This window comes from Oncorhynchus keta, chromosome 10, assembly GCF_023373465.1.
Source record: "Oncorhynchus keta strain PuntledgeMale-10-30-2019 chromosome 10, Oket_V2, whole genome shotgun sequence".
NCBI lineage: Eukaryota > Metazoa > Chordata > Actinopteri > Salmoniformes > Salmonidae > Oncorhynchus > Oncorhynchus keta.
This window is the reverse complement of record NC_068430.1, coordinates 21,172,264-21,198,864: the sequence shown is the minus strand read 5'-3', so window position 1 is coordinate 21,198,864 and position 26,601 is coordinate 21,172,264. Positions and strand designations below refer to the sequence as shown.

General features: G+C 40.8%; 1 protein-coding gene across 1 annotated transcript in view; it reads left to right on the top strand.

Annotated features, from left to right (window-relative positions):
- Positions 1-338: 338 nt before the first annotated feature.
- LOC118388352 (caM kinase-like vesicle-associated protein) overlaps positions 339-26,601 on the top strand; it is a 91,020-nt gene continuing 64,757 nt past the window's right edge. Inside the window, exon 1 of the mRNA XM_052526663.1 lies at positions 339-530. The gene's annotated coding sequence lies outside the window, so the exon portion shown is untranslated. The remainder of the gene's footprint in view (positions 531-26,601) is intronic.

The following is a 26,601-nucleotide window of genomic DNA, read 5'->3' as shown; positions in this document are numbered from 1 at the left end:
GTAACATTTAACATCCATATATAGCCAGCTATGTAAACTTTAACATTGATTTATCCTGCAATAGATTTCGTCAAACTGGTAACACACGCTTTTATATTCTTCTAATGGCTCATAAGGAGATATTAATCTAAAAGTAACTGAATGGGTAATACAAAAGTGACGTTACCGATTACAATTTTGGACAGGTAACTAGTAACTGTAAAGGGTTATATTTAGAAAGCAACCTACCCAACCCTGAATGTACGACTCCCATTAGATTTAAATCAGATGAACTCGTTCTAATTCGCTCCACTATGCCCCCCACTCACGCGTGTTCCATCCTCTTGTGCATACTTTAATTCCGCCTCTCATTCCCTCCCGAGCTGAACTCGACGCGCAAGGCACAACCGATGGTACACAGGAGCGCTGGAATTTCCCTAGAAAAAAGTACTAAGTAGAATATTTGCAGTCATATTTGCAGTTACACCCAAATGTGAACAGTCGAGTGGAAAAAGTCACGGGATTCTACGTTTGAGAAATTTGCTGATAAGGTAAATTCACCCTTTTTGAGTTGTCTATGAGGGAGTTGAGCTCACTAATGAATTGTATTTGTTCCCCACTGAAATATTTTGTAAAGCTGATAACTACTTTTGGATGCATAATGTGTTTATTTGGGAATCGTAGCCTATTCTTTATCCGAAAATCACTTTTTTTCAAACACATGTTAATTATATTGAATGGCCTATGAAATCTAACTAGGTTAATAGTGCTGTTATTTCATGTTTATAGCCTAATACTTCCGATTTTTGCTGATAAAGTGAAGGAGAACGATGCACCAGAATTTACGCATTATGATAGACCAGATTGCTCGAAACTGTTTGCTGTCAAATTGATATTTACCATGCTCGCCTATTGTAAACGACGCGCACGGCACTGTGGTTGAACAGCCTAGTGCAGCACATCGTGAAGTAGCCTATACTTTTGTAAATCTGAGTGCTACAATTTCGTCAATATCTCTGTTGCAAAAAGTTATATTGCCTAATAAACAGCATCGCACCTTACCCCTGAGTCCAGGTTGAGATGTTCTGTCTCTAGGCTCTTTACTTCACTCCGTTTTATATTTAATAGCCAAATGCAGGCAGATGAGAAAAATGTCATATGAATGCAGAATAACCAGTGGCATGTTCAGATGTAGGCTATCAACTTTTTGGCACACCGTCCAACAACATCACAACTCACTCTACCAAATCAAAAGCAATCTCTTAAATGCTATAAGATCTAAATTCTCACTCAACAAACATCCCATTTTATTCAGGAAACCTGTTAGATGTAAAAACCGGCACACTCCAATTAGTATAAAATGTTATGTTTCGTATTGTTTTTATTACGGTGTGGACGTCCCTCATCAGTTTGTATGATATGTTTCGAATTGCAATTTCTTACAATGTTATGAATTTGCGAACCATATACAGTGGGGCAAAAAAAGTATTTAGTCAGCCACCAGTTGTGCAAATTCTCCCACTTAAAAAGATGAAAGAGTTCTGTAATTTTCATCATAGGTACACTTCAACTATGACAGACAAAATGAGCATTTTTTCTCTCCAGAAAATCACATTGTAGGATTTTAAATGAATTTATTTGCAAATTATGGTGGAAAATAAGTATTCGGTCACCTACAAACAAGCCAGATTTCTGGCTCTCAAAGACCTTTAACTTCTTCTTTAAGAGGCTCCTCTGTCCTCCCCTCGTTACCTGTATTAATGGCACCTGTTTGAGCTTGTTATCAGTATAAAAGACACCTGTCCACAACCTCAAACAGTCACACTCCAAACTCCACTACGGCCAAGACCAAAGAGCTGTCAAAGGACACCAGAAACAAAATTGTAGACCTGCACCAGGCTGGGAAGACTGAATCTGCAATAGGTAAGCAGCTTGGTTTGAAGAAATCAACTGTGGGAGCAATTATTAGGAAATGGAAGACATACAAGACCACTGATAATCTCCCTCGATCTGGGGCTCAACGCAAGATCTCACCCCGTGGGGTCAAAATGATCACAAGAACGGTGAGCAAAAATCCCAGAACCACACGGGGGGACCTAGTGAATGACCTGCAGAGAGCTGGGACCAAAGTAACAAAGCCTACCATCAGTAACACACTACGCCGCCAGGGACTCAAATCCTGCAGTGCCAGACGTGTCCCCCTGCTTAAGCCACTACATGTCCAGGCCTGTCTGAAGTTTGCTAGAGAGCATATGGATGATCCAGAAGAAGATTGGGAGAATGTCATATGGTCAGATGAAACCAAAATATAACTTTTTTGTGAAAACTCAACTCGTCGTGTTTGGAGGACAAAGAATGCTGAGTTGCATCCAAAGAACACCATACCTACTGTGAAGCATGGGGGTGGAAACATCATGCTTTGGGGCTGTTTTTCTGCAAAGGGACCAGGACGGCTGATCCGTGTAAAGGAAAGAATGAATGGGACCATGTATTTTGAGTGAAAACCTCCTTCCATCAGCAAAGGCATTGAAGATGAAACGTGGCTGGGTCTTTCAGCATGACAATGATCCCAAACACACCGCCCGGGCAACGAAGGAATGGCTTCGTAAGAAGCATTTCAAGGTCCTGGAGTGGCCTAGCCAGTCTCCAGATCTCAACCCCACAGAGATTTTTTTTCTTCTCATTTTGTCTGCCATAGTTGAAGTGTACCTATGATGAAAATTACAGGCCTCTCTCCTCTTTTTAAATGGGAGAACTTGCACAATTGGTGGCTGACTAAATACTTTTTTGCCCCACTGTATGTTACACATTTGTTGTGGCTGTTAGCTAGGTAGCTAACGTTACTTAAGCCAGGGGTTAGGGTTAAGGTTAGGAGTTAGGTTAAAGTTAGGGGAAGACTTAGCTAACATTTTAAGTAGGTGCAAAGTTGCTAAAATGCTAAAGTTGTTCGTGATGAAATTTGAATATGCAACCTTTGGGTTGCGAGACCTTCGCGTTACACGCCAACCCTACCACCCTACTTTTGTTTTTGCCTTAAGTAACCTTCTGTCTTATGTAACTGTAACAGTATAGCTTCCTTCCCTCTCCTCGCCCCTACCTGGGCTCGAACCAGAGACCCTCTGCACACATCGACATCAGCCACCCTTGATACATCATTACCCGTCGCTCCACAAAAGCCACAGCCCTTGCAGAGCAAGGGGAACAACTACTTGAAGGTCTCAGAGCGAGTGACGTCACCGATTGAAATACTATTAGCGAGCACCCCGCTAACCATTTCGCATCGGTTACACTCACCACCCTTTTGAACTCCTCCTTTTCAGCAGCAACCAGTGATCCGGGTCAACAGCATCAATGTAACAGTATAACTTCCATACCTCTCCTCGCCCCAACCTGGGCTCGAACCAGGGACCCTCTGCACACATCGACAACAGCCACCCTCAAAGCATCGTTACCCATTGCGCCACAAAAGCCACGGCTGGGGATGGGCCTGGAGACCTTTATTTAACTAGGCAAGTCAGTTAAAAACAAATTCTTATTTACAATGATGGCGTACCCCGGCCAACCCCGGACGACGCTGCTTAGGCTCTGAGACCAGGCTATTTCCCAATCAACCTCCTCATGGTGCTGATGCTGCGAACTTAACAGCACTTATGGGCCTCCCGAATGGTGCAGCGGTCTAAAACACTACATCGCAGTGCTAGAGGTGTCACTACAGACCCAGATTTGATCCTGGGCTGTATCACAACCGTCCGTGATGGCGAGTCCCATAGGGCGGTGCACAATTGGCCAAGTGTCGTCCTGGTTAGTGGAGGGTTTGGCCGGGGGGGCTTTACTTTGCTCATAGCACTCTAGCGACTCCTTGTGGTGGGCCAGGCGCCTGCAGGCTGACCTCCGTCAACAGTTGAACAGTGTTTCCTCCTGCTCATTGGTCGCTTCTGGGTTAAGCAGGCAGGTGTTAAGAAGGGCAGCCATATAGCACAGCTTCAACACCCGTGAAACAGTTGCATAAAAGTTTTTACGTTTGTTAAGCCACTGACAATATATAGCATATTTAAACAGTGTATATATTATTTTTTTATTTTGGAAAGTGAGCACTTTCTGTCTCCATGATAAGAACAACTGGGAAGCTGATAAAGGATGAGAAGTTTGACACTCAGGCGGTCATCAAGCAGTCATCCCAATGACTGACACTTCCATTTATGCCGTGGCAGATTAGTTTTAGAATGACTCTTACAATCAGTCATGCTATTAATTTTGAATACTTGTAAAGTGTAATGCTTGACTATTTCTGGCCACACATTCCAGTTGATATTGTACTATATCAGTCATGCAACTTTTTATTTTTCATGTAATTAATGAGACTTGCAATAGCAAATGTCCCATTCTAAATCTTTGTCATATTTCTGACTTGTTATTATTTAACAGCCTGCTCCTTTTACACCATTTAAGCAAAAAAATGTAATTCACACTTTAAAATGTACAGACCTGTCTGGAATAGTGTGCTTACACAACTTTTTGATATGTTTTATACTTTTTAAACTATTAAGCTTTTTGTGCTTTTTTGTCCATCTTCATTCACTTTAATGTGACTTTTTTAAACATTCTACTGCTCCACATTATTAAAACGTCACATGACTTCCAACATTCCATTCACTATGAACAATGCAACTTTTGACACAAACCAGCTACTTTGACCACTTTCCAAACAAGTTAGACAAACAGTTATTTCATATGAAATCTTACGCTACTTCTCTGCAATTCAAATATGAAATCAGAATCAAAATATATATTTCCATTCTTACAAATATAGCTGTTTTAGTAACAGCATAAAATAAACATCTCCAATTTAAAAAAAAAAATGAAATTCTGTCTTTCCCAAGAAGTTAGACAAAAAGTTAGCGCGTATAAAATCTTCTTCTACTCTGCTATTCACTTTCCCAACAACAAGTTAGTGTTTGAAATCTTAGTCTATTTTTCTGCTTTATTTTTCTATTTTTCTACAATCTGAAATCGGATCAGAAATATCTTCTAAGGTTTTATGAAGTCTTCCTCTTCTTCTCTGCGTCTCAAATCTGAAATAAGAATATAAATAACTTCTACCAATCAAGTGGTTCAACTTACCACAACAATTATTTTAAACAGGTAAATCAAGTCCCAGAATTTGGGGATTTAGAAACATAGTCTCTAATTAGAGATCTAGACTCTAATCCAAAATCAATATAGTTATGGACTGTCATACATTAACACCTTTTCTTTTTCATTTATTTATTTGGAGAGATTCCCATAACCACTATGACATTCTGCATTATGATATTCTTAGACACAAGTTAATATTTATGACAAATTCAATAATCAACCCATGACAATTAGCCTCCAAATCTATTGCTACAACCCTGTGAGGTAGCTAACAGGGATGTGAGATCATAAACTAGCTATTTTTTATTGCAGCTGGTGAAGCACAATGACGTTACACATTAAGACCATGCTCATTGAAATTAAATGACGCTGGGCACAAGGGCTGTGGCTGCCAGTAACTGGAAGGACACACACACACACACACAACTCTGAAATCCCCTGGTTGAAATGATCTCGGTTGCCTATATACCGATTTTTGTTTTGTCTGGAGTTTTACACATGAAATAGAATGCACTGTGAATACATTTCTGCACAATACGGTCATTCCTCCATATGCTGAGTCTCTAAGGAGTAGACTGTGGGGGCTTTTAAGATGGAGCATCGGCATGTAGCCTATATAGTGTTTAGCAGCATGGGATACGTGCCTCAAGAGTAACCAGAAGGGGTCCAGCTCTAGACCCCAGGTGGCCTCTGAACAGCAGCAGCAGCCGCTGCTGTAAACAGGAACAGGAACAGACTAGCACATTACTTCACAGTTTGTACACAATTAGATCTCCAGGGAACATGGCTGGGTAATTTGGCAGTAACGGAATTACGCTGAGACTCGGATTTTTCACTTTAAAATGTATGCCAAACAAAAAACATTGATTTAAAAGTTTAACTAACCATACAACTCTATGCACAACATAGGAGGTTGCTGGCACCTTAATTGGGGATGATGGGCTTGTGGTAATGACTGTAGTGGAATTCGTGGAATGATATCAAATAAATCAAACATATGGTTTCCAGTGTTTGATGCCATTCCATTTACACATCTCCAGACATTATTATGAGCTGTCCTCCCCTCAGCAGCCTCCTGTGATGCACAATGACTACTTTGAACAATTTACATGGAATTGCCCGGCTCTCAGTTATTAAGATTGGGTCTCCCCACGCCTCTGTATGACTTGTTTCTGTGTGCGCTTTTGTCCAAAGTCTATGTGCATGTTTGAGAGATGTGAACATAAACAGTTACTAAAGCAATGTTGGCTCTAAAAAGTTATGATGCGATTGTCCTTGTAATATATTAGCACACTGAGGCAGGATATAGGTAAAAGAACAATGTTCATGTGATGTCTGGGGTCAAGTGCAAGTACAGATGATCACATGCAGTAGGTATTTACAGCGCCACCTTCAGGCACTCCAGGTAAGTACATGTACATACAGTACATGACATCTCCCTTTCTTTAGATAAATATTTTTCAAAACAATGTTTTCTTTCAACTCAGTGTTTCACAGTGCAAACAATAAACATAGCTTTTTTCTTCATAACATAGATATCCCAATTGTTATGTTATTATTAATGTTTTTTTAAAAACGTTTTTCTCAATAGTTTGTTTGAACTATAAACACTGACATCATTTTCAGTATTGTCTTTCTGTGCTGGTAATGTTTTGGCATTCTGATAGATCTTCTATAACAAGTTGCATTCACTGTTGTGTCAGTGTTTACATTGTTGGTTTCTATTGTTTGCTTTGGTGTTGTTGGTGTTGGAGAACACACAGGTGAGTAGTTTTCTGGCTGACACTTGTTTCAGGTTCTCTTTCCACCGGATAAGGTACATCCATTATGGTTTCTCTCTCTGTGTGTTATTTCATGTCTTTTTAACTGGTGTCTTGGGTTCCTTCTGTAGATTCTCTCTTTGGTGTTTGTACTATGTATGAACTTGGCTGGTCATGTATTCCAAGTACAGTTGCTGGTTACCATTTGTTATCTTGTCTGATCCTGACTGGTTCTCCTTCCTTCATGACCGAAAGCTTACATGTGCCTTGGTCAAAGTAGTGTTTTTGTCTCTGTTGTGTACTTGTTGTGTAGGTCAGGGTGGCAGAGTAGCCTAGTGGTTAGACCTTTGGACTAGTAACCGAAAGGTTGCAAGATCAAATCCCTAAGCTGACAAGGTATAAATCTGTTGTTCTGCTCCTGAACAAGCAGTTAACCCACTGTTCCTAGGCCGTCATTAAAAATAAGAATTTGTTCTCAACTGACTTGCTTAGTTAAATAAAACATTTTTTTAAAAGTGACAATACCTGACATGCTGATAGAGTCCTGGCTTTAACAATCTCTTTGATGTCTGAACTTTGACTTCAGCCTCCTTCCCATTAGTAGCTGTGCAGATGAGACCTACTGTTTCTGTACTCAAGTAGAGCTATGTAAGGTTCTCCGTTGCGTTTTTCAACAGGTTCTTCAGTCTGAACTGCTCTCTCAGCTTGGCTGTTTGACTGTGGAAATCTAGGGCTCGACGTGAAATATTTGAACTCAGGCGCACAGCTTGAGAATAGTCCTCGTTGAGAAAGATATACGTACCTCTCAAGTTATTTGCTCTTTCCAGAACAGCTACAGTGGTTCGTCCTTTAAAAATTGCAGCGTACTGCAGCACAGCTTGCATGGTGCCGCAGAATTCTATGGCACGTTATTTAAGTGTCAGCCATTGTAACCATTAAAGCTAGTAAGTGCTAGTTTGACCACCAGAGGGAATCTTTGAGAAGCATTTGAGAGCCTTCAATTGTGTCTGCATTTGAGAATGTAAAACCTTTTTTTGTAAGAACATTGTAACGGCGTTCTTCGTTTGTCGAAAGAGAGTCGGACCGAAATGCAGCGTGGTTGTTACTCATGTTATTTAATGAAGAGAATGACGATACATGAAATAACTAAATAAATACAAAAACAACAAACGGAACGTGAAAACCTATACAGCCTGTCTGGTGAACAACAACACAGAGACAGGAACAATCACCCACGAAATACACAGTGAAACCCCGGCTACCTAAATATGGTTCCCAATCAGAGACAACGAGAATCACCTGACTCTGATTGAGAACCGCCTCAGGCAGCCAACCTAAGCTACACCCCTACTCAGCCGCAATCCCAATGCCTACAAAAACCCCAATACGAAACACAACATATAAACCCATGTCACACCCTGGCCTGACCAAATATATAACGAAACACAAAACACTATGACCAAGGCGTGACAAACATAGTATATGGGACTGATTCTAAGAAATGTTGCTTAATTAATTTGCATAATATTATGATGTTTCTATTCCAAGAAAGATAAAAAAAACCCAGGGTTTTTGCAGTACAATGTGACAGTCGGGAGTAGGCTACAGTACTAAGAGCATAACATTTACACACCCTAATTGTATAATTGTAGTCTAACCAACACCCAAGCGGAGGTTCAGTGAAAATAAAAATGTCATTAATTTATCAAGATCAGTCTCCATGCTTGTCTCAGAGCAGCGCAAAACGGTGCTAAAATAGTTGACCACCTGGGGTCTAGAGCTACTCTTTAAATAGATAAGACCTACACAACTTTTAACAGCACATTACTCAACACCGGTGAGACTCATGTCACCTACGGTAGGCCCACAGTATATCGGGGGGGAGAAAATCCAAAGACGTGAATGACAATAATTACATATATGCAGTGTCTTAGACCGCTGCGCCAATCGGGATGGCTATTATAACACTGTACATGGTGTCCATGTCAGGATAACCTATCAAAATAAAGAAAGTAACACACTCCATGTATTAACTCCCAGCAATTTAATGGGTATTTACCAACTTTTCGGCATCACTGTGCCTTCCTCAGGGTAATGTCATGAATACTTGAACCAGGTTATGTAGACAAACAGTGCAATTAGTGTAACCAATGACAATAGTGAGGGGTGTGTCATAATGATTAAGTTAATTAAAATGTATTCGTAAAACTGTTAAAAAATAGTATATTGCATATTAAATATATTACGCTATTGTTATCATATAGAAACATAATGGAATATTGTACATCATATTGGTATCAACATAAATTATTGTTTCATTCAATTTCAAATAATTATTTATTTTTTCATGTAATTTTTATTACATGTAATCTTTTGGTTCAACCTTAATATATAATGAGAATCATCAACAGGGGGAACATATTAGGTGTACGCTCATAAAGGAACAATTTGTTCATAAGGGCCTGAGATCAAAGTCAATATTCAGACCACCAGGGGTCAGTGTTTTTAGATAGGATATCCAGTAAGCCTCCCTTTGTAGTAGTAGGATCTCGATGTTACCTCCTCTCCTTGGTAGAGCAACATGCTCAATGCCTGTGTATTTGAGGGAGGAAATGGGATGGTTAGCTTCAACAAAGTGAGCTGTTGCTGGGTAGTCAATGTTCTTACACCTGATTGAGCTGCGGTGTTCAGCTATGCGTTGTCTTAATTGTTTTTCTGTTAGTCCTACGTAGGCTTTTCCACATGAACAGGTGATAAGATGGATTACTCCCTTGGTCTTGCATGAGATGACACCTGTAACAGCGATCTTTCGGCCTGTATGTGGGTGTCTGAAGAAAGACATTTTTATAGTGCTATTGCACTGTGCACAATAGCCACATTTGTAGTTCCCATTTGGGATAGGTGTCTAGAGTGTCTGAGTAGGCTCAGGCCGGTGAGATCTGACGTGCCCCTAATCTCTAATATTGCAACCACGCTTATAGACCACCACCTCTCTGAAGAGGTGTGCGATTTTTTGCAATGATTACAGAATATGCCCGTGCTTTTTCAGGATTTCTTTCATTTTCACCCAACCCTTGGTGTACTTAGTGCAAAAGACGGTTGTGTTGTTATTTTCTTCTTTATTTAAGTTTTTTGTAATTCCTCTTTTGGTTTTTGAGATATTTTCATCATTGTATCATCAAGTGTTTTGTCCTTGTAGCCTCTCATTTTGAATGCATCTGTCATTTTTTTTAGCATTGCTGTCAAAATCTGACTGGTGACCACAGATGAATTTAACCCTGCATAAAAGTGTCAGGATAACCAAAACATTTCTTTATCAAAGACTATCAGGAAGAATTTTGGTACTTATTTATTTTGATCCAAAGCCATGAATGAGTGAGTCACTCAGCTTTAGGTACGTGCCGGCTATATGAATGCGCCATTAACTTGATAATATATAATGATATTTTGGAGGTTATTTCGTTAAAAAAAAAATAATAATAAAGTGAGCGTGAGTAAAGGCCAAAATAATATTTGTAAAGACCAAAACATGTATTTCTGTTTTTAGAGGGAGAGAAACGTTGGGCCAATTGCACCGCCCTATGGGACTCCCAATCACGGTCGGATGTGATAGATAATAATACTTTTTGTTGTATTATTCGTTTTTTCTTTTTCTGGTGGATTAAACTGAAATTGCAACCAATCACGGCCGGTTGTGATACAGCCAACCTAACTAAAAAATACATTTGACGATAGAATTCTCCAGCTACCTGCTAATAGCCATAATGGTGTGGACAGCATGACTGTGTGTGTTTGAAATAGTATTTTCCAGTAAGCAACTATTTGTTTACTTTCATTAGATAACTTTGTTGAAAAACGACCAACCTCAGATTTCCCACTTCCTGGTTGGATTTTTTCTCAGGTTTTTGCATGCCAAAGGAGTTCTGTTATACTCACAGACATTATCCAAACAGTTTTAGAAACATCAGAGTGTTTTCTATCCAATACTACTCATATATTAGCATCTGGGACTGAGTAGCAGGCAGTTTACCCTGGGCACCTTTTTCATCCAAAAGTGAAAATTCCACCCCCTATCCCAATGAAGTTAACGTAGGCTATATGATAAATGATCCCACTGATGGTTTCACCAACAAAATGTTTTTTTGCCACTACTTAAGTCAGCATGATATTTTATTGTATTGATGACAATAAATCAAATTTAATTAGCTAAATAAATCATATTATTCAATAGTTTCAATACCATGTTAAAATAATGAAATGCATTCTGGGATTCATTGTGCAAATACTCTCCAAAGCGTTGGTTGTTGTTTCTGTCATCGTTTTAAGCAACAGTTGAGCTAGCTATCAAGAGGCAACGGCTGACAAAAGAGAGAGAGAGAGAAAGTCGAGAATAGAAAATTACGGATTTAAAAATCATCAATGTATCAACACAAAAGTGGAACCCCAAAGAGTAAGCCCAAAAATGAGAAAGCAGAAGAGGTATCAAAGTTAGTTAAATTAGATTCCTTTTTCAAATTCAGTTCAGGTATAAAAAATCTGTGAAGAATCCAGCTACGAACTGGTCCGTTTGTTACAACTTGGGCAAGCTCATGGGAGACGGTGTGGCCACATTACCATAATGCTGTTCATATAATAGCCTGAGATATGAGGTTTACATCTAATTGTTGTATAAGATGAATGAGTGAGTATGATTCTGTTTGTAAAATTGTGTAATGTGATTTTGGACTGTTTAATGAAGGAAACTCCAATTCTCTTTTGAGTTTAACTAAATCAGAGGACCGCCCATGAGCCCAGTTCGGGTCAGGCATCCCGGGGCAGCCCTTTTTCTGCAATTCTGAATAAAACTCCAATTTTGAGAAATTCTTAGTAGACCATGTTTCTCTCAATCACGGGAGGACCAAGGTTGCAGAACATTGCTGAATCTTTTAACCATACCACGTGGTTATACTCTTAGACTGTCGATACCGACAGAATTAGAACAAGTCTTTGATATTACTTACTAGTCTGCAGCTAGGAATTCCGTATCATTGAACGCGAAGAATGACAACCGCCGAAACATCCATTCTACAACAACATGAATTTCACTCTGAACAATCCACTCTGAGAGAGAGAGAGAGAGAGAGAGAGAGAGAGAGAGAGAGAGAGAGAGAGAGAGAGAGAGAGAGAGAGAGAGAGAGAGAGAGAGAGATCTTGTCTCATCGCTACAACTCCCGTATGGGCTCAGGAGAGACGAAGGTTGAAAGTCATGCGTCCTCCGATACACAACCCAACCAAGCCGCACTGCTTCTTAACACAGCGTGCATCCAACCCGGAAGCCAGCCGCACCAATGTGTCGGTGGAAACACCGTGCACCTGGCAACCTTGGTTAGCGTGCACTGCGCCCGGCCCGCCACATGAGTCGCTGGTGCGCAATGAGACAAGGATATCCCTACCGGCCAAACCCTCCCTAACCCGGACGACGCTAGGCCAATTGTGCGTCGCCCCACGGATCTCCCATTCGTGGGCGGGTGCGAACCCAGAGTCTCTGGTAGCATAGCTGGCGCTGCAGTACAGCGCCCTAGAAGCAATCTTTTCAACAAAGATCAAGACGACACACTGACCGTAAATATATATATATTGATTGCAATTGTTCCCGAATGAGTGAGCATTCATGTGTAAAGGATTAGCATTTCAATTGTTATAATTATTAACTCTGTAGTGACTTCTTAGTCGACCCCCACTTCCCTTTTGTCTAACAAGCCACCATGCCGGTTTAGCCCACCAGGGCACATTCTCTTATTATTTCTTGTAACCATATTTACTTTGTTGTTTTGTTTATGCATTTCTGTGAATTACTTAGTTAGTAATAAATAAATGATTTAAGACAATTGATGTATGGATGACTCATAGTGAAGACTGGGTTCGTGCAGATAACCAACAATTTACAACGTAAAAGAGACTTGATCAGATATGAAAATATCTGAAAGGTTATATTGGGAAATTATAATTTTGTAATCTGAATATTTTCCTTGCTTCCCCGACTTCCTAGTTAATTAATGTTACATGATTAATCAGTTTAATCGCGTAATACTAATTACAGAGAATCTTTGATAAAAACTATAATTCTTATTGTAAAGACACGACACTGTGCTGGTTGAAAAATATGATGATGTGGGGCGCCGTCCTCAGACAATCGCATGGTATGCTTTCGCTGTAAAGCCTATTGTAAATCGGACAACGCAGTTAGATTATGAAGAATTTAAGCTTTTAAATGAAATAACATACGTGTATGTTTATGAATGTTTAATATTACGAATGTTTATTTGAATTGCGCGCCCGTCTTATATCACTGGATGTTGTCGACTGGTGTCCCGCTAGCACCATATTATGGACACCACACCGGATGTATCCAAAGTAGACCAGTTAAGCTAAGTTTATTGCTATGTAAGAGTGATAAGGGATGCAAATAATGTTGCCACAGATCTGACCATTACAGAGTCATTTTCGGGATTTCTGGAGACTGCTGACACATCAGCAGCTGAGCTTCAACATAAAATCCTGGGCAGCATAGAGGATAATGGGCTGGATATTTCAAAATGTCGTGGGCAGTGATATGATGGAGCTGCTAACATGAGAATATCCAAAAAAGAGCCGCTTGCTATTTATGTGCATTGCACAGTGCACAATCTTAACTTGGCTCTCAAAGAGTCTGTCAAAAATATGCCAGAGATTAAACAGTTTTATGATACCTTCTTCGGGCATAGCATAAAGAGATGGTCAATGTTGAGTGGTACAGTTGAAGTCGGAAGTGAAATGTCAGAACAATAGTAGAGAGAATTATCTATTTCAGCTTTCGTCACATTCCCAGTGGGTCAAAGTTTACATACACTCAATTAGTATTTGGTAGTATTGCCTTTAAATTGTTTAACTTGGGTCAAACATTTTGGGTAGCCTTCCACGAGCTTCCCACAATAAGTTGAGTGAATTTTGACCCATTCCTCCTGACAGCTGGTGAAACTGAGTCAGGTTTGTAGGCCTCCTTGCTCACACATGCTTTTTCAGTTCTGCCCACACATTTTCTATGAGGTTGAGGTCAGGGCTTTGTGATGGCCGCTCCAATACCTTGACTTTGTTGACCTTAAGCCATTTTGCCACAACTTTGGAAGTATGCTTGGGGTCATTGTCCATTTGGAAGACCCATTTGCACCCAAGTTTTAACTTCCTGGCTGATGTCTTGAGATGTTGCTTCAAAATATCCACATAATTTTCCACCCTCATGATGCCATCTATTTTGAAGTGAACCAGTCCCTCCTGCAGCAAAGCACCCCCACAACGTGGTGCTGCCACCCCCACAACGTGGTGCTGCCACCCCCACAACGTGGTGCTGCCACCCCCGTGCTTCACGATTGGGATGGTGTTCTTCGGCTTGCAAGCCTCCCCCTTTTCCCTCCAAACATAACGATGGTCATTATGGCCAAACAGGTCTATTTTTGTTTCATCAGACCAGAGGACATTTCTCCAAAAAGTATGATCTTTGTCCCCATGTGCAGTTGCAAACCGTAGTCTGGCTTTTTTTATGGCGGTTTTGGAGTAGTGGCTTCATCCTTGCTGAGCGGCCTTTCACGTTATGTTGATATACGACTTGTTTTACTGTGGACCTTTGTACTTGTTTCCCCCAGCATCTTCACAAGGTCCTTTGCTGTTGTTCTGGGATTGATTTGCACTTTTCGCACCAAAGTACGTTCCTCTCTAGGAGACAGAACGCGTCTCCTTCCTGAGCGGTATGAGGGCTGCGTGGTCCCATGGTCTTTATACTTGCATACTATTGTTTGTACAGATGAACGTGTTACCTTCAGGAGTTTGGAAATTGCTCCCAAGGATGAACCAGACTTGTGGAGGTCTACAACTTGACTGATTTCTTTTGATTTTCCCATGATGTCTAGCAAAGAGGCAGGCCTTGAAATACATCCACAGATACACCTCCAATTGACTCAAATTATGTCAATTAGCCTATCAGAAGCTTCTAAAGCCATGACATAATTTCTGGAATTTTCTAAGCTGTTTAAAGGCACAGTCAACTTAGTGTATTTAAACCTCTGACCCACTGGTATTGTGATACAGTTAAATAATCTGTCTGTAAATGATCGTTGGAAAAATTACTTGTGGCTGAAAAAAATCGATTTTGAATGGCTCAAACCTAAGTGTATGTAAACTTCCGACTTCAACTGTATATTTGATTTTGCATCAGAAAAAGAAAATGTAACTCTGAAACAACTGTGTCCTACCTGCTGGTCATCCAGATATGAGTCCCTTGCCACCCTGAGATTTTTTATTAAACTTTTATTTAACTAGGCAAGTCAGTTAAGAACTCAGTTAAGAACTAACAGGGTTAACTGCCTGTTCAGGGGCAGAACGACAGATCTGCACCTTGTCAGCTCAGGGATTTGAACTTGCAACCTTTCAGTTACTAGTCCAACACTCTAACCACTAGGCTACCCTGCTGCCCCAGATACAGATATGTGGACGTAATGAAGGCCCTGACCAAGATTGTACTTGTAAGTGACAAGAAGGACCAGAGGGATGATGCAGCAGCACTGAAAAAGACAAATGGAAAAATGTAGTTTTATTTTTTTATTTTTTTCTGTAGACCAAGGTTTTAGAAAATGTAAACAAAGTGGCAGACCTTCACAGGGCAGTCGGCCTAGTCAAGGACATGATAGAGGTCCTGTCCGGATTCAGACAGGATTTTGAGACAGCCAAAGTCACTGCAAAGACCATTGTCGACAAATGGGGAACTCAGAACGCATTTGAAGACACTCGGAGAAGGAAAGCAAGACATCATTTTGATGAGCTATGCGAGGATGAGCGACTGTCTGATGGGGAGAGTAGTTGTAGAGTCAACGTCTTTAATGCAATCCTTGACATCATTATCCACCATCTGTCAAACAGATTTAAAAGTCTGCGGGCATCATAGAGTCTGTTTGACTCCATCCATCCCACTACACTGGCCAACGCAGTTGATGATGCGCTCTACGAGACCGCCAGCCGGCTGGCTGAACATTACAGCAAAGATATATCATCAAGCTTCCCTGGCCAATTACTCTCTCTCAGGGCCTGTTTTAAGAAAGAAATAGCAAAGCACACTACAATGAGAGACCTGGCCAAGATGCTCAATGTGGATTACAATTCAGTCACTGCTACATTTGGAGAAGTAGTTACAGCGATGCTCCTTTTTATGACTCTGCCTGTAACGGTAGCCAGTGCCGAGCCTTTGGAAACCATATTCTGGTGCATGGCCGCTGAGCCATTTCTGTTAAAAGGCATGCTGCCATTTAAGCAATCTGTTTGAATGCTCAACTTGATTGATTTGCTGGTGTTTTTGCTATAGGCCTCTGCGGGATGCTGATCATTTGAAATACCGGTATGTCAGTTTTGCCGCCGTGCATAACTTCAGCGAGCATCTCCTTGGTCATTAGCTGTGTTTCGGTATTTCTGTCAAGAGATAGATCTATACATTTATGTTTTATAATATAGGCTATTGCCTATTATTTGCATATAAAATGGGGTGTTTTTTGACTGCTTTGTGCTTTCTGTGGTGCTGATCGACTTATAAGCCCGTCATGATTAAGCTACGCTACTGCTTTCAGCATTCTCCAAATGCAGACAATGACCCAAAACTAAAACTGGGTCCAGATTCCAGCAGAGTAAGTACACCTTTATGTTGTAAAATAAAGGTTAAATAAAAATAAATAAAATACCTACAACACCTACAGTGGGCCTACAGTATATCTAGAATTTAATTAAATCTACATGTAGGTCTCCTGATTTAAACCCAATCAAACTTATTTGGCATCAACTGAAAACATTCATCCGTAACTCCGCCAAGCCTACAAGCAAAGGTGAACTGGTCAAGGCCATCAAGACGTTTTGGCTAGAGAAATTGACGATACTACAATGCAACCAATACATTGCTCATCTCAAGGTTTTACCCGTGGTTGTGGAGCTGGGTGGAAGTGTAACTAAAATGTAGTTAAAATAACCATATTTCTAGTTATTTTATTCACAAAAGCATAAAGATGTTGATGAAGAAATACTGTACTGCTTTTTTGAGTTAGAAATGTAACACTTTAGAGTACATAAGCATCAAAAACATTGCAATTAGGGGGATGTTCACACCTACAGCAGCCAGGCTATAAATAGACTATTGTCCTGCTAATCGTGCAACAAGTGTTTGAAAATCTGTTTTCAAAATACCACCAGCTGTCCGTCCATCACTACTGTAAATAAAAACACAGCATGTGTGTTTACATCTTGTTTACATTCTTTATTGTAACCGCAGTGGCACAAATAATTTATATCTACCATTCCAATTACTTTTAGAGTTTGGGATCTACAAATGTGTGCATTTCATGTCATTTTTCGTTAAATCCAGTTCGGATTTACGTATAACTTTTGACTGACGTCTTTAGTGAAAGGTCTAAAGCTTTAATATTTAGAAGTATCTGCCCTCCTAATTCATATCTAAGGGGAATTTTTCATGCCATTATTGGTTACATTGTTTTAGTTTGAACATGCAGACTGGTACTAAGAACAGCGGGAATGTTTCCCTAGTCATCGCCATTATTAGTGCAATGCCCTTAAAGTGTTGCTCTGTGCTACACAGTGGCGTGGGGTGGGGGTCCCCCTTCCTCCCCCCTTCACTATGGGCTAGGTCTGTCTTCTGTGCCCCCTGCCCTCATGCTTTGAACCTCGCGATGCCTACTGCTATTTCAGTGGATACAGCTGGAGAATTGCAAGGCAATCCCATTGTGCGACACTCTGCAGCCAACCAATATGACTAATATATATTGTCCTGCTAATAACAGAGTTCATATTATATCTGTGAGAATATCCAAGGGGCTTTTATATAATAATAATAGCTTTGTTTAAAAAATTACAATATTTTGGAGATGATTTTGTTTTCAAATGTAAAATTAGTGAGAATCATTTAATAATTAATAATTGGATGTAATAAATGTATCACGAGTCACTTTAAACAATGCCACTTTATATAATGTTTACATACCCTACATTACTCATCTCATATGTATATACTGTACTCTATACCATCTACTGCATCTTGCCTATGCCGCACGGCCATCGCTCATCCATATATTTATATGTACATATTCTTATTCATCCCTTCACACTTGTGTCTATAAGGTAGTTGTTGTGAAATTGTTAGATTACTTGTTAGATATTACTGCACTGTCGTAACTAGAAGCACAAGCATTTTTCTACACTTGCAATAACATCTGCTAACCATGTGTATGTGACCAGTAACATTTTATTTTATTTTATTACTTATACATGAACTCAGCAAAAGAAGAAACGAGCTCTCACTGTCAACTGTGTTTATTTTTAGCAAACTTGACATGTGTAAATATTTGTACGAACATAACAAGATTCAAGAACTGAGACATAAACTGAACAAGTTCCACAGACATGTGACTAACAGAAATGGAATAATGTGTCCCTGAACAAAAGGGGGGGTCAAAAGTAAGTCCGTATCTGGTGTGGCCACCAGCTACATTAAGTACTGCAGTGCATCTTCTCCTCATGGACTGCACCAGATTTGCCCGTTCTTAAAGTGAGATGTAACGAATGAGCAGTATGACTGGTGGCATTGTCATGCTGGAGGGTCATGCCAGGATGAGCCTGCAGAAAGAGTACCACATGAGGGAGGAGGATGTCTTCCCTGTAACGCACAGTGTTGAGATTGCCTGCAATGACAACAAGCTCAGTCCGATGATGCTGTGACACACCATCCCAGACCATGACGGACCCTCCACCCCCAAATTGATCCCGCTCCAGAGTACACACCTCGGTGTAATGCTCATTCCCTCGAAGATAAACGTGAATCCGACCATCACCCCTGGTGAGACAAAACCACCCCTCGTCAATGAAGAGCACTTTTTGCCAGTCCTGTCTGGTCCAGCGACGGTGGGTTTGTGCCCATAGGCAACATTGTTGCATGCGATGTCGGGTGAGGACCTGCCTTACAACAGGCCTACAAGTCCTCAGTCCAGCCTCTCTCAGCCAGTTTGTTATTTTGAATAATTTATTTCTGTTTTTTGAGGGAGAGAAACCAAAAACTTACAGTCATCTCATGGATCTCCCAGTTGAGGACTGCACGGGTATTGAACCAGCATCTGCAGCAACACAGCTTGCACTTATAGGTTTTCTTGCTAAAAAAAACACACAAAAAACAGAACTACCTTATTTACACAAGTATTCAGACCCTTTGATATGAGACTTGAAATTGAGCTCCGGTTTATCCTGTTTCCATTGATCATTCTTGAGATGTCTCTACAACTGATTGGAATCCACATGTGGTAAATACAATTGATTGGATATGATTTGGAAAGGCACACACCTGTCTATATAAGGTCCCACAGTTGACCGTGCATGTCCGAGCAAAAACCAAGCCATGAGGTTGAAGGAATTGTCCATAGAGCTCCGAGACAGGATTGTGTCAAGGCACAGTTCTGGGGAACGGTAGCAAAATAATTCTGCACCAATGAAGGTTCCCAAGAACACAGGGGCCTCCGTTATTCTTAAATGGAAGAAGTACAGAGAGATTCTTGATGTAAACCTTCCCCAGAGCGCTCAGGACCTCAGACTGGGGCATCCCTAAGCACACAGCCAAGACAACCCAGGAGTGGCTTTTGGACAAGTCTCTAAATGTCCTGAACCCAATCGAACATATCTGGAGAGGCCTGAAAATAGCTGTGCAGCGACACTCCCCTTCCAACCTGTCAGAGCTTGAGAGAAGAATGGGAGAAACTCCCCAAATGTAAGTGTGCCAAGCTTGTAGCGTCATACCGAAGAAGACTCAAGGCTGTAATTGCTGCCAAAGGTGCTTCAACAAAGTACTGATTAAAGGGTCTGAATACTTATCTAAATGTGATATTTCAGTTTTTATATATATATATACATTTGCAAAAATATCTAAAAAACTGTTTTTGCTTTGTCATCATGGTGTATTATGTGTAGATTGATGTGGGGGAAAACTATTTTAATACATTTTAGAATAAGGCTGTAACATAACAAATTGTGGAAAAGGTCAAGGGGTCTGAATACTTTCCGAATGCACTGTATATGAATGGATGTATGAGAGCGGATGAATATGAATATGTGTAGGAGGGTGGGAGAGAATGGGTGAGCGGATGCATAGGGTATATGTTGTATGTGAATGGACGAGTAAGTCGATGTATGGATGGGTGTAAATGTGTCTGAGAGGACTTCCGGTGAACCCACTCTCCCCAAGTATAGTCCCACCAGCGACTATACTTGAATTTAATTCACAAGGTATTACAAACTGACCACATTGTTACAGTGGCAGTCTTTCTCCAAGATATTTACAACGATTTTTAATCCAGACTTTTGGTACATTAGGAGAGGAGTTGGAGCTTAAAAGCCCTAAAAAGGAATAACACCTCAAAGTACAAAGAAACGCTTTCTATGTTTGTTGTGTTCTCTGTTAAATGTTTGCTCAGCCGAGATGTTCTAAAGATTTAATTTATACAATAACTATGTATTCATGCTATGACTCTTCCATTTAGCTTTGCTTTTCCTTAGGGTGCTTTTTAGTCATTCAATTTTTTTTATTCTTTTTATTTTTTTATCGTCTTGTTTGTTGTGTATGGCAGGGAGGTAGCCTAGCGATTAAGAGCGTTGGGCCAGTGACCAAAAGTTTGCTGGTTCGATTCCCCGAGCTCTGAGAGTGTCTGCTGAATGACTTACATTTTTTTTTTTAACTAAAATTATTATTCCTGTAAAACACATTGTGTTGTATTCCATGTCTGAAATGTGCTGTATAAATAAAGCGTGATTAGATGTCCACCGCCCTCATTTGACATGTCTGCTGAAATGTTTAATCTGGTTCTTCAATGACAGACGGAACAGTCAAGGTTAACTTTGATTCTATACAAGTAAAGTCCAACCAAATCCACCTTATTACATGGAATGTGCACAGGCTTCATGATGGCATAAAAAAGCATACGATTCTTGAACATTTAAAGAGATTGTCAGTAGATGTGGTTTTCCTGCAAGAGATGCACTTCAAAAAAAGGGAAATGTAACATTTAAAAAGGAGCTGGGTTGGAGAGGCCTACCCCTTTCCCTTATATTCCAGCAGAAGGACCAAGAAGGACATTTACACATTTTGAATTGTACCTCACATGGTGATAAATACACATTATTTAATTGTACATTAGTGGAGGCTGGTGACTTGAAAAATTGAGGAGACCCACGGTATAGGTGCGGAATGCGCCGAGACGTCAAAGTGTGTTTCAAAAATCGTCATAGAGTAATTATTTTAAGCATTTAATAAAGACATTTATAGTACAATATTATGGGGAATGGGCATGAGAGGGCAATTTACACTGTTTTGGGAAGAAATCACATGTGAATGAATGAGAGTATGAGGCATGAGTTGAGGTGTTCAGAGGCTTGACTTCAGAATTCAGACTTCAGTGCAGGACAGGATTTGACTGGGAAGACAAAAAACAATATCAGACAAAATACCTAAAAATGAGTTAGTCCAAGCAAGGAGTAAAATCATTCATGTGTAATAATGTGATTGTGTTTGGGATTGACTCTACATACAGTAATGATAGAAAATTGATAGGGTTACTCACTGTGCTTGAAGAAGAAACATTAAATGTAACAGTGGATGAGTGGGCACATGAGACGTGGCTTCAGTTCATGTCAGGAGAGAGTTGATAATGGTACAGTAGTGGAGTGGAGCTGTTATCACCTCTTAATCAAGGAAGATGAGGGGACTTAGGTGTAAATTCAAATAGAAGATGCATTCCATTACAGCTGCGCCATTGTAGGTTTGAATAACAACTTTTTCCATGAAGTTAAACACAGACAGCGCATCTCGCCCAAGAAACATTCCTGAATAAAGCCCTGATCATCCACATACCTGACAATAACGGACTGCAAGCAGACTGGTGACACCATAGGTCCCAGAGTGTGGGGCAATTTTTTATCCCCTGGGGCCTGGAGTTTTTCCTTATTGGTTAACCTTATCGGTTAGTGACTCATCCGTTGTTAAAAGGTAGCTATGATGGGACCAGTTTTTCTTAATCAGGTCACATGGTTTTAAAAAAAGTAGGAGGGGGGGGGGGTGAAAACCCTGTCAAACTGCAGCAACCTTATACTTGTCCATATGAATTATATTTAGACTAGATTAAAAGGGGGATTTTCTCTACCCAGACACAGAGACAACTGATAGCCAATGGAACTCAATGGGCTGAGCAATACAGGCTCCCTTTTTGATGCTAATTGGTATTGAATGCCCTCACCTTATCATCCTTCTTCATGAAACTAATCTCAGGTAGAGGTCGACCATCAGTTTTAATTCACACTTTTCCATGTACCCCAGAGAATGAATGGGGTACTTCAAAAAAAGTCAACAAAATTTGTGGAAGCGAAAACTGCACACTCAAGCTGGTAGCTAGCTAGCTACTTGCTACTTGCTGCTGATAAGCTGTAGAACACACTATTTACCAAGAGAGTTTTCATCTATATTTTTCATAGTTGTCTATTTACCACCACAAACTGATGCTGGCACTAAGACGGCACTCAACGAGCTGTATAAGGCCATAAGCAAACAAGAAAATGCTCATCTAAAGGCGGCGCTCCTAGTGGCCGGGGACTTTAATGCAGGGGAACTTGAAATCCGTTTTTACCTAATTTTTTACCAGCATGTTAAATGTGCAACCAGAGGGAAAAAAATTCAGACCACCTTTACTCCACACACAGAGACGCGTACAAGCTCTCGCTCGCCCTTCATTTGGCAAATCTGACCATAACTCTATCCTCCTGATTCCTGCTTAAAAGCAAAAACTAAAGCAGGAAGTACCAGTGACTCACTCAATAAGGAAGTGGTCAGATGATGCAGATGCTAAGCTACAGGACAGTTTTGCTATCACAGAGTGGAATATGATCCGGGATTTGTCCGATGGCATTGAGGAGGACACCACATCAGTCACTGGCTTCATCAAAAACTGCATTGATGACGTCATCCCCACAGTGACTGTACGTACATACCCCAACCAGAAGCCACGGATTACAGGCAACATTCAGACACTGAGCTACAGGATAGAGCTTCCGATTTCAAGGAGCGGGAGGGACTCTAACCCGGACGCTTATAAGAAATACCACTATACCCCCAGACAGAACCATCTAACAGGAAAAGCATCAATACAGGACTAAGATTGAATTGTACTACACCGGCTTCAACGCTCGTTGGATGTGGAAGGGTTTGCAAACTATTACGTACTACAAAGGGAAGGACAGCCTACCAGACGAGCTAATTAACTTATATGCTCGCTTCGAGGCAAGCAACACTGAGGCATGCATGAGAGCATCATCTGTTTCAGACGACTGAGTGATCATGCTCTCCGTAGCTGATGTGAGTAAGACCTTTAAACAGGTTAACATTCACAATGCAGCAGGAAAAGACGGATTACCAGGACGTGTACTCCGAGCATGCGCTGACCAACTGGCAAGTGTCTTCTATGACCTTTTCAGTCTGTAATACCAACATGTTTCAAGCAGACCACCATAGTCCCTGTGCCCAAGAACACCAAGGTAACCTGCCTAAAAACCGACCCGTAGCACTCACGTCTGTAGCCATGAAGTGCTTTGAAAGGCTTACATCGACACCATTATCCCAGAAACCCTAGAACCACTCTAATTTGCATACTGCCCCAACAGATCCACAGATGATGCAGTCTCTACTGCACTCCACACTGCGCTTTCCCACCTGTACGAAAGGAACACCTACTTGAGAATGCTATTCATTGACTACAGCTCAGCGTTCAACACCATAGCGCCCTCAAAGTTCATCACTAACTGAGGACCCTGGGACTAAACACATCCCTATGCAACTGGATCCTGGACTTCCTGAAGGGCTGCCCCCAGGTGGTAAGGGTAGGTAACAACACATCTGCCATGCTGATGCTCAACACGGGGGCCCCTCAGGGGTGTGTGCCAAACTCTCCCTCAATGTGATCAAGTCAAAGGAGATGATTGTGGACTACAGGAAAAGTTTGACCAAGCACGTCCCCATTCTCATCAACAGGGCTGTAGTGGAGCAGCTTGAGAGCTTCAAGTTCCTTGGTGTCCACATCACCAACAAACTATCATGGTCCAAACACCAAGACAGTTGTGAAGAGGGCCCGACAATGCCTATTCCCCCTCAGGAGACTGAAAAGATTTGGCATGGGTCCTCAGATCCTCCAAAAGTTTTACAGCTGCACCATCGAGAGCATCCAGACTGGTTGCATCACTGCCTGGTATGGCAACTGCTCGGCCTCTGACCGCAAGGCACTACAGAGGATAGTGCGTACAGCCCAGTATATCACTGGGGCCAAGCTTCCTGCCATCCAGGACCTCTATACTAGGCGGTGTCAGAGGAAGGCAACCGCACGGCAAGCATTACCGGAGCGCCAAGTCTAGGTCCAAAATGCTTCTTAAAAGCTTCTACCACCCAAGCCATAACAAAGCTAATCAAATGCCTACTATTTGCATTGTCCCCACCCCCATATTTTAGTGTTCTTAACTGACATGCCTAGTTAAATAAAGGTATATATAAAGAAAAAAATACAACGGAAATCGGCGCCCAAAAATACAGATTTCTGATTGTTATGAAGATTTGAAATCGGCCCTAATTAATCGTCTATTCCGATTAATCGGTCGACCTCTTGTCCTGACACACAGCTTAGACCAAGGCTCTCCAACCCTGTTCCTGGAGAGCTACCCTTCTGTAGGGTTCTCCTCCAACCCCTGTGGTAACTAACCTGATTCAGTTTATCAACCAGCTAATTATTAGAATCAGGTGTGCTAGATTAGGGTTGGAGTTAAAACCTACAGGACGGTAGCTCTCCAGGGACAGGGTTGGAGAGCTCTGGCTTAGTCAGTGTGGCGAGGCAAGGACAACAGCATTAGAGTACAGTGAAACTTTTCACTGTGGTCTTTCATTAGATTGAAGTGTCAGTGATGGGACTGTTGTGAGAATGAGAATGGCAGGCTTTTGGGTGGAGTGAAAGGTTCATATTTCCACAGACGAGAGCGTTTAATGATTGAAGGCAGTGATAACATCCCAAGAGTTTGAAAGTATTAGATCTACTTGAGTAATAAGATAAAACTGTAGTTCGTTCACACTAACAATATTTGAATTGAGAGAATAGTTTCTTCCTTTGATGTGTAGAATCAAAGATATTAAACTTCTCCAGTCTGACAATGTTATATTGACTTTGCATAAGTCATTAGCCTCAATCTCATTTTATACATATTTTCTATTCTATTATAGCAAACGTGTCTTATATCTTTTCCTGAATGTGACAGCTAAGCATAACAACGGCACTGTTTTTCCTCTGCCATAGTAATCGAAGATGGAAAATAGTCTCTTACTCTGTTCTCCCCTTTAATGTTATCCATCTCTCCATGTCTAAATTGATGTATAATAGTATTAGTTAATGGACCCCATTATAATACATTGCATTTGCTAGGTAAAGCCCTGCCTTTTCTCAGCTCATCATTGCTCTTATTGACTGGCCTACCTGGTTAAATAAAGGTGAAATAAATAAATACAAATAAAAATGTATCAGCTGCCCTCATTTTCCCTGACAATAAATAAAGATAATCTGCTATGTTTATACTTTAGAACCAGCATCACAATGTATGGAACCCCAATACCAGGGGTGTTTATTGACTTAGTTTACATTGATAAAATATATTTTAATATACTATTACTATAGTACTACTAGTAGTGCACAGCTTTTGGGGCTCAGTACCAATGGAACTTCCATTTCATTTTATTGGTTGTTTAGAGCAGTGTTGGCTGAACAGAGAGTGTCCTCAGCATCATTGATGACTTTTCTATGCTCTTTTCCACCGGTGCATGTAACAGTAACGTCCTTCCTTTCTTTCTGTCTCTACATCCTGCTATCTGATACTGAAGTCTGTCAACGTTAGTGCATCAATCAACACAAGGCCAAGCAGATCTAGGCATAGGCACACAGTCACAGTTCACCTTGGTCACAGTTCACCATGTGTATTATCAGGTGGAGAGAAGCTGTGGATGGATTCAGACAGATGTGGTGAAAAGCTAGGATGATACATCACCTCTGTCACGATGTGGCAATCAGTTTTCTCAGCTCCAATACTTATTCTCCTTGTGAGAGGGAGTGGGGTGGTATCCCTCTGTTTTATAGAGAGATTGATTCCATCAATTGGATAGAGGACAGATGAAGAGAGCAGATGAGTGAATTGGAAGATGCAGTACCAGACTTTTTCTTCCCTCAGAGCTCCTTTTTACTGAAAGAGTTACTTGTGGCGCAATGTGGCTTCAAAAAGTCACCCCAGCTAGCATTCACAAATAGCTAATTTAAAGGGGAATTCTAAATGGAAATGTATAAATATTTCACCTCAGAATTGATTCATGCTGCCACTGTAGACATGTTCATCTTCCACTGAGTTGCTTATGCAAAGAGGAGCAGTGACGTTACTGCCTTCTTGATCTGCTGCATCCTCTCCTCTCCACTGTGCATCAGAAATAATGGGCCCCATGTGGACAGTACTGCTGCCATTTTAAAGTTATTGCTGCTCAGCTTGTGAATGTAATGTTCTCATTCAATGCAGTAGTGTGAATTGATGGGGCTGGAAAGATAAACAGGATGATGAATGGATG